The sequence below is a fragment of the Rosa chinensis genome, chromosome 2 (assembly GCF_002994745.2).
Source record: "Rosa chinensis cultivar Old Blush chromosome 2, RchiOBHm-V2, whole genome shotgun sequence".
NCBI lineage: Eukaryota > Viridiplantae > Streptophyta > Magnoliopsida > Rosales > Rosaceae > Rosa > Rosa chinensis.
The window spans coordinates 16,899,958-16,908,444 of record NC_037089.1 but is presented as its reverse complement, the minus strand read 5'-3'; the positions used below and the strand labels follow the sequence as shown (position 1 = coordinate 16,908,444).

Below are 8,487 nucleotides of genomic sequence, written 5' to 3'. Positions count from 1 at the left end.
AGATAGCCTTTAATGACAGTTTTTTTATGGCATTTTGACAAAAACGTCATCAAAAAACATTTTAATGACGTTTTCAGGTTGAAACGTCATGAATAGTTTAATAGTAAAAGCTTTGTGACATTTTTGAAACGCCATAAAAAATTTTAAACAACATGACGTTTCAAAAACGCCATAAAAAAAATAAAAGATGGCGTTTGTTAAACGCCATAATCATAGACTAATCCATGACGTTTATAAACGTCATAGTAAGAAATAATAAACGGCGTCCGTTAGACGCCATAATTATAGGCTAATCCATGGCGTTTGTAAACGTCATACTTGAAAAAATTTAATTTTTTTTTAAATTGCCTGCCCACCCAGCCTATTTTCTTCTTTACACATTCCAATCAACTTTAATTAATTTTCTTCTCTGTTCTCTCTCCGTCCCTCCCTCCCTTGACCCTTTCCTTCTCGATCTGGAGCAAGAAGCAGAAACAACTCGAGTTTCATCCTCGGTCTCAATCCATCGTCTCTTGCTTCCTGAAGATGTTACGGCGAGGCCGATCCCCATATCAAGTCACTGTTCTCTTGCATCAAGCAGAAGAAGAAGAGGCTGACTAGCTCTCTGTCAAAATTTCACAGGTTAAATCTGAAATATCTCTTGGGTTTTATTCCTATTGAGTATCTTCTGTGATTGGGTCTATTTGATTGAAGATTTCTCACATTTTCTTCACATTGAAAATCCCTATGTGATTGGGTCTATTTGATATCTCATTTGGTATTTTCGAACTGTGATTCTATTAAGGATTTCGATGGGTTCCAGGTTCAGACAATAGGTTGTAGAGGTTTTGATTGAGTATAATTGGTTTTGGGTATACCATATTTTAAGGTAATTTTGTCCAGTGACTCCATTAGGATGATTAGGACTGGGAAGGATCAAGTTTAGTTACTGCACACCATGTGTTTGAAGTTATGCCTCAAAGACAGCACCCAAGCTGAACCAGTGGGCTATTCCATGATTTTCGAAAACACTATACTTCTTATTTTACTCTCAGTTTTTGATAGCTTAAAATAGACTCTTCAATGATCATTTTGAGCTTGGTTTCATGAAAAACGGAGTTACAATGAAATACTTATGCCATTTTGAAATTACTGCACTGTTTCAGGATTTCTGCAGAAATCAGTATTTTCTGCTACTTTGGATTCTTGTTTGACCACTCATTTGAACTGCGAATGACCTGAAATTTTGCAAAATAGTAGCTTTACATGTCTACTTCAAATCTGGAGAGTTTTGAATGAAATAACTGAAGAGTTCTTCATTGGTGAATTTTTCTTTCTTGCTAACAGTCTTCTGAAATTTTCTCAAATTTGCAGCAACCTTGTTACAAAACAATCTGTTTGACAGGCCTTCACACCTTTGTCAGTCCTTGAATTTTAGTATATTAAAATAGACTGAATATTAACATTTTTATCTGGATTTCTTGTTAACACTTAAGCAGGTTTGTAGAGAAAACAACAACCATGGGTCTAGAAGAATGTTATTCACATCGATATGTAAGTCTAATATCACGAAGATATGGCTTATTCTTTTTTCCCTTGTGGTTCATTTATGCTCTTTATTCTAGTTTTGTTGCTTGCTGCAGTTACTTTAAAGTCAGTGCAAGAGAACGATAACTATGCTGCAATGAGAGAAAAGCCCAAAGATTTTGCAAGTGAAAGCATAGCAAGAGCTTAAGTTGGTTTGGGTCAAACTGAGGTAAAACATCTTTACTGTTGACCACAATGAAGTTAGAATGACAATAACATTGTATACCATATTTCCAAGTTATATATGCAGTCTCGTATTTATTAAAATATTGATTTGCCCTATGTGAATTCAAATGATGTATTGGTTTTTACTAAAATATAACTTTTCAAATGTCAGATTTAAGTTGAAATTTGCTTTGAATGTGGTAGGCACATATGTGCGCCATGATTGAACTATTGTTGCCATTGCTGAAGAAAGCTGCCCCTGATACACCAGAGTAACAAGCCTCCACAAAGAAGGTTGAACATGGTATGTTTTATGAGTAAAGTTACTGTGGAAGTAGGTTGTATGAGTAAAATTACCACAAAGTGAAGACAGTCTTATATGTTCAGTTCTGATTTAAGTTGAAATTTGCTTTGAATGTGGTAGGCACATATGTGCGCCATGATTGAACTATTGTTGCCATTGCTAAAGAAAGCTGCCCCTGATACACCAGAGTAACAAGCCTCCACAAAGAAGGTTGAACATGGTATGTTTATGAGTAAAGTTACTGTGGAAGTAGGTTGTATGAGTAAAATTACCACAAAGTGAAGACAGTCTTATATGTTCAGTTCTGATTACTATTTTTTTTTCTTTCCTATTTCTATCTTAAAGTAGATGCAAAAGTATGGAACAACTGCAAGTTGGAGACCAGTGGAGTGGAGCGGGTCAGCCTAGTTTATCAACTTTTGGTCTTCTTTTTGGGTACTCTTATGATGTAGTGGAACTAAATGATGAAACAAATGTGATGATTTCTTAATGAAACTAGTAGTATTATGTCTCCATTGTGATATGTGTAAATAAAAAGATAATTGATTTCTGAATTTAACCAGAAATCAATTTTTTTTTTTTAAAATATGAAATAAATTTAATGGCGTTTGGAAAACGTCATTAAAGATCTTTCAATGACGTTTCACAAATGCCGTTAATCTTCTTCTATGACATTTCAAAAATGTCATGGAAATCTTTCCATGACGTCTAGAAAACGTCATTGAAACACTTTCTATGGCGTTTTTCAAACGTCATCGAAATGGTTTGGAAAAGATGGCACCAGTAGAGACGACATTCGTTATGGCGTTTGAAAAACGTCATTGAATCTTTTTCATGACGTTTTTCAAACGTCATAAAAAGTATTCTGTGTAGTAGTGTATATATATATATATATATATATATATATATATATATATATATATACAGGCCCATTCTAGGGCGAACATCTGCACTGCCCTAAAAGTGTAGACGTAAATGCTTATGCAGCAATCAGGCGCCGATGGGGGCGTGAATCTTGCCGGACGGAGGCCAAAGGCATCCCAGACCGCCTTTGGGCAGCAATCGAGGTTGAAAGTTTTGTGTAGCGACCTCACCTGAAACTTCAAGGTTCTGGGCAGCGACTACAAACTGGTAGCCGGCGAGTCCACCAACAAGAAGAAGGTCAAGATCGACCATGACCTCCGTTCGGCAAGTCCCGCCGCGCCGTTGCTGCCTGAACGGAGCCCTCCTCTCCTCTGATCCTCTCTCTCTCTCTCTCTATATATATATATATATATATATATATATATATATATAACTTATTTATCAAATTCTTTTACAGAAATTTATCTAATCAAATTGTATATTATTATCGAATTCTAATATATTAATAGAAATCTTTACCAATGGAATAACCTAAAGCACAGATTTAGTAGAGGCATTTCTTCAACTTCTGTGACCATGTAGGTTTAAGATGGTGTGGGTTCTTGTAATTCATCAACTTGTTTCGTGGGAGCTACAAAGATGAATTATGTCTTTTGATAACGTTTAAGATTTGTCCATAAGTTGGACTAAACTCTGTATTCCCAGCTTTGTATATCTGTGACTTATTTTGACATTGTTCCCATTGTGGATAGAGATTGCTTCGAAGCATTAATATAGTAATACGTCCGACTCTAAACTTAATATTTTATTTATTTATTAAAGGTTTCTTCTTTTCATCAAGCTGATGGAACCACATCGAAAGCTTCAAGGGGAGTCCAACAAAAGGACCTAAAGACGCGTTTAACTTTCGTATGTTTTGAAAATTTCATTACAAAGCTTACATTTTACAGCTGTCCCATGGCTCCCTGGATTAATTCAACTACTTAGAAATGGCATTAACCTAAACCTCAAGGCACGTCGGTCCATCCTCCATGACAGTTTCAATGGTCATGGTCTCTTCCCCTCTTCTATTTCATCTGTCTTCCATCTTTATACACCGATACTTTCACCAACAGAAATTAATATGAGATTTAAGTAATAGGAGGAGATCATATCAACTGCCCCTTCAAATGATCTATGTATTGGTTTGACTCTTGTATATGAAATTTCAGTGCCCTAGCTAGCTAGGTATATATGCCTTTCTGGTTTTCAACGGAAACCCTAGGATCGATGAGCCAGTTCGACAAGCGCATGCTTTGCTATAGTCCCTGAAAATGACTTCCATTGTTTAAATTATTGTGGTGCGTACAGTTTTCAACAGTCTTGTGCCCGCGCGAGTGCAAAATGTGTTCCTCAAGTCAAGCTATGAAAATTGTTGGAATATAAGACCAAATAGATGGTTTACGAATCCCTTAATCATAGGTTTCAATCCCATCCCTTAATTGACTGAATCAAAAGGTTTAAAACTAAGCATTCCCGGAAGTAAAATTTGAATGATGGATAACACTCAGAAGCTCGATATACCCGATTATAATTTTAAAAAAAATTGTTATTTATGCTTTACAAGAATACGGAATACTCTTCTACTCAAAAACCAAAAATAAAAAAGAATAAAAGAAACGGAGACTTTTGAGGTATGTGTAGGAAAGAGTTGGTACAAGCTGGTTTTGGATGGATGCCATTTTCGCATTTAAATTTCTATCTATTTTTTTCTTTTTAAAATTGTTTTGCTTCTAGGTTTTTTTATTTATTTATTTTTTTTATTTTTTTTTTAAAGGGGTTTGGAACCCAGCCTAACTGGGAGGCTCAGCTCCACGCCCGGTTCCATTTATTATATTAATATAAATTTAAATTTGTTTTGCTTCTGGGTTTTCTGGATAGTTAGGTTTTATATTGTTGACTCAAATCCAAAACTAGCCATACCAATAATGTGCATGTAAACGCGCCAAAAGCAAAAAATGTTGACAAAAAAAACAAGGTCTGAGCAGTACGCGCACATACACAAATACACAATGTCAATTCAATGGTTTTGACAATCAATTTAATCAGATGCTAACATGTGATCTATCTCTCTCTATAAAATTTCTATAATTAAAATGTCGCATATAATTGGGTTGATTTTAATCAAAATAGAAGATAATTCAGTATTAGTTTCTTACATAAGGTATCTGATTGGGTCCGTAATTTAGTGCAACGTTAATTTAATGTGAGGGGAGTGTTTGTACAGTTCACCCTATATTAGGGGAATCAAATTTGCTCACCACATTACTAAATGTGGCGATGTCATCATCCTATAAACTTGTCATGTCGTATAGGTTTTAACTATTTTTTTATTTATCAAAAGAGGTCAGCCCATTATATAGATTCAGCAAGCAGTAAAAAATGAAACACCCCTATGGGGTCGACAAAAAGAATTGTTTCTCAGAGTACCTTGAGACTCCTATTCTAAAACAAGAACAAGAACCCAATATACCCCCAGTACACCCACCTTTTAGAATGTCCACACACCATTATTTCAAACAAAGATCTAAGAACTCTGAAGCATAATAAAAAAACCCTCAGAGCTCCTGATCTTTGCGACCGAGATCAAAAATTAAAAAACATTTAGAGTAGAGGATGAAGTAACACCATCTACTCCATCTTCTTTCATCAGAGTCGCCCCAATTGAGAAGTTCCAATCAGCCTCAGCCCATGCAGCCCAATAACCAGCCCTCAGGAAGCCCAGTAATCACAATCGACTCCAAAAGCCCCAAGAGTCACATCCACTCCGAATACCACAGGCAAACCAAGCCCTAACAAAAGTTAGGGCCCAGCCCACCCACATACCGTCCAACCAAAACCAAGCCTAGTTGGTCCAACCAGCTAAGAGCACGTCACTGCCCCCACCACAGCCAACCATGTTGCCACCTCCGCCGTAGATTATCGCTGGAGAGACTGCACTGTTACAACCAACTCTATCACAGCCACCGATTTCTACCCTAGCAATCACTTTCGCAATAGACATTCTGCAGCCACTGGTGTCGGAACAAACACCGCGTCCATTGTTGATGCTACCACCTCCGCCGCCGGCCTTGGAGAGAAAATTACATAAGCAAGAACCGACAAATAAGACCAGCCATTCTCTTCTAGTGTAAACCCGATCCTCTACGTTCACCATAGCCTCCACCAATAGGGACTGAACACCACAGTTGTCGGTGAGATCCATCTCACCAGGACCTACGACATCCATCTCAGGAGGATATTCCTAAATCCCAATATAGCCTGTCCCAAAACCCCCGATCCGTCAATGATTTTGAAGCCAGACTCCACCCAGAAGCAGTTAATATACCAAGGCCTTTACGGGCGAAGATGCCGCATCCCAATCCACTGCCTCGGTTGAATAACCCCAGCCAATCCACCCCAACAGACTCAATAATCGCCGCCCACTCCACCGTCAGGCAGACACCGGCCAAAGAAAAAAGGAAGAGGAACGACAGGCCTAGGTCTACAATTTTATCCATGGAAAATGGAGAAGGTATAAGAGCAGTAGCCACCCTAGACGACGGTGCTCAAAACCCTAGCAGAGCTAGGTCAGACAAGATAGAATAATTAAAGATTAAGCTTCATAGTAGTGCGGTACGCGTCGTATATATAGGTTTTAACTATGGTTAACTATAATAAAAAAAACTCATTAATAATTTTATTTATTAATAAAACATAACAATAGACTAGTTGTTGTATATGAGTTGTTTATTTGATCAAATTTTTTTTTATATATATAAGGCTCCTTCACTCCTACGATTCTCTTAATTGTCAGTCACTATCTCTCTCACCCGCCATCACCACCACCACCATAGCCAGTCTCAAAGCCCTGATAATTTAGTGTCAATTACTGCTAATTAATTTTAGTAGAAGTACTTAACCAAGACAATTAATTGATCGATCAAATACTTACTAGAACTTAACCAATAAGTACTTGACAATGACTTGAAATAGGAAATCAAGTTCGAATGTCCTTGTGTCATTTTTGTGCCTCTGTCTTCTCCTTAATTCGGTCACGGGGGCCATTCAAGTTTGAACTTGAAAAGTATCTAGAGAGGGAAGAAAGTCAATGTTAGGATCTGAAGTGATTAAATTCCAAATTAGTTTGTATCTAGCTAGCTAGCTATGAATACGTGAGGCTTTGTTCACTTCACGCTATTGTAGCCTACCAATATCGTTAAAGATAATTTTCAGCTCCTGGAAAACGAAAGCTTGGCAGCTTAATTGTGATTTGAGACAGCTAGGTTTAGAATTTTGTTGTGGTTAGGACTATTACCACCCAGATAGCTGTCATTCCCTTCCACGTTCTTCTCCATCACAAAATTCTAATCGATCAGGTTGTATATGCTTTTCATTCAAGAAAAGTACTCCTCAAATACGAGTTTTGTTGTTCATGATCGGAAATTTGGAATTGTTGGTAATGGACACTTGAATTTCATGTTGAAATTTTCTTCTTAGAAATCAAATATTTCCACCAATTTTGTGGATATGTGCCTTGTCATCATCTGTTTGACCAATTCACTTTCACTTAGATGATCGTATACTTCCATACTCTTATTGGTGAATATAGATATGAATAATGTTAAGTGAACTATTTTTTGGGTACCACTCAAATCCCATCTTATATGGTAGCTGATGTGGCACAGTCACGCCATTTAATAAAATTTTGTGATAGGTTGGACTTTCTGCCATGCACAATTTGCTTATTCATTACAAGAAGACTTCATGTAATTCATTGATAGATGATAGTATGCTTCCATACTCTTAAGAAGATAAATTGCCGAAAATTTGCATTTTTGAAACTTCTCTTTCAATTTTCATATCCTTAAATATCATGAACAAAATGTGTATTTTCTACAATAAAGGCATGTCTATTCTTTTCAAAATTATTCAAATTCAAAGTACGTTACAAAACAAAAGAAGTCATTACGTACTATTGATGTATCAACCATTAATAAAAATATCTAATGACGTTTCTTACTTTCACTTCACAAACATAATCCGTCCTAAGAAGTATCTATGGACGGACCTTTTGAATTATTGTTGTGGTAAAATAAATTCTGACCGCCATATAAAATTTTGCATCACATAAACACATTCTTTTACCCTTTTTAGATCACCATAAAGTTAGATCCATTCAATTAACTTACGAAGGAAGTTTCTTAAGCCACTGATAATGGTTTTTGCACTAATCAGCTCCTAATCTATGCGCTTGAGATAGATAAACTTGCCACTGATCGATAGGTAAGTGTCTAATCATTAATTCCTCTTAATTCCTTAATCATGGTGGCAAATTGTCGGCAATTTATCTTCGTAATGAAGTTATATCTCACCAATATTCCATAATTATTACTAAATTGGATGGTTATCGAGAGTTCAAAGTACTTGGTAACCTTTAATTTTCAAAGTAGGTCCATTGTGCATATATATATATATATATATATATATGTAGTAACTTTCTCCCATTCTTTCTTTGATTTTTGTTAATACTTTTCTATTGCTTTAAGAGGAAAGGCAACCATGTAATC

At 36.3% G+C, this 8,487-nt stretch overlaps 1 long non-coding RNA gene across 8 annotated transcripts; it reads left to right on the top strand.

Annotated features, from left to right (window-relative positions):
- Positions 1 to 385: 385 nt before the first annotated feature.
- On the top strand, positions 386 to 2,589 carry LOC112189641. 8 transcript variants are annotated; one of them, XR_002932004.2, is made up of 6 exons: positions 386 to 621; positions 1,479 to 1,533; positions 1,623 to 1,735; positions 1,936 to 2,035; positions 2,156 to 2,255; positions 2,381 to 2,589. It is a non-coding gene; the product is annotated as an uncharacterized LOC112189641 (long non-coding RNA). The 8 variants fall into 8 exon arrangements; XR_005805906.1 differs by having other exon boundaries at positions 1,354 to 1,735; XR_005805904.1 differs by having other exon boundaries at positions 386 to 1,533.
- Positions 2,590 to 8,487: the final 5,898 nt, after the last annotated feature.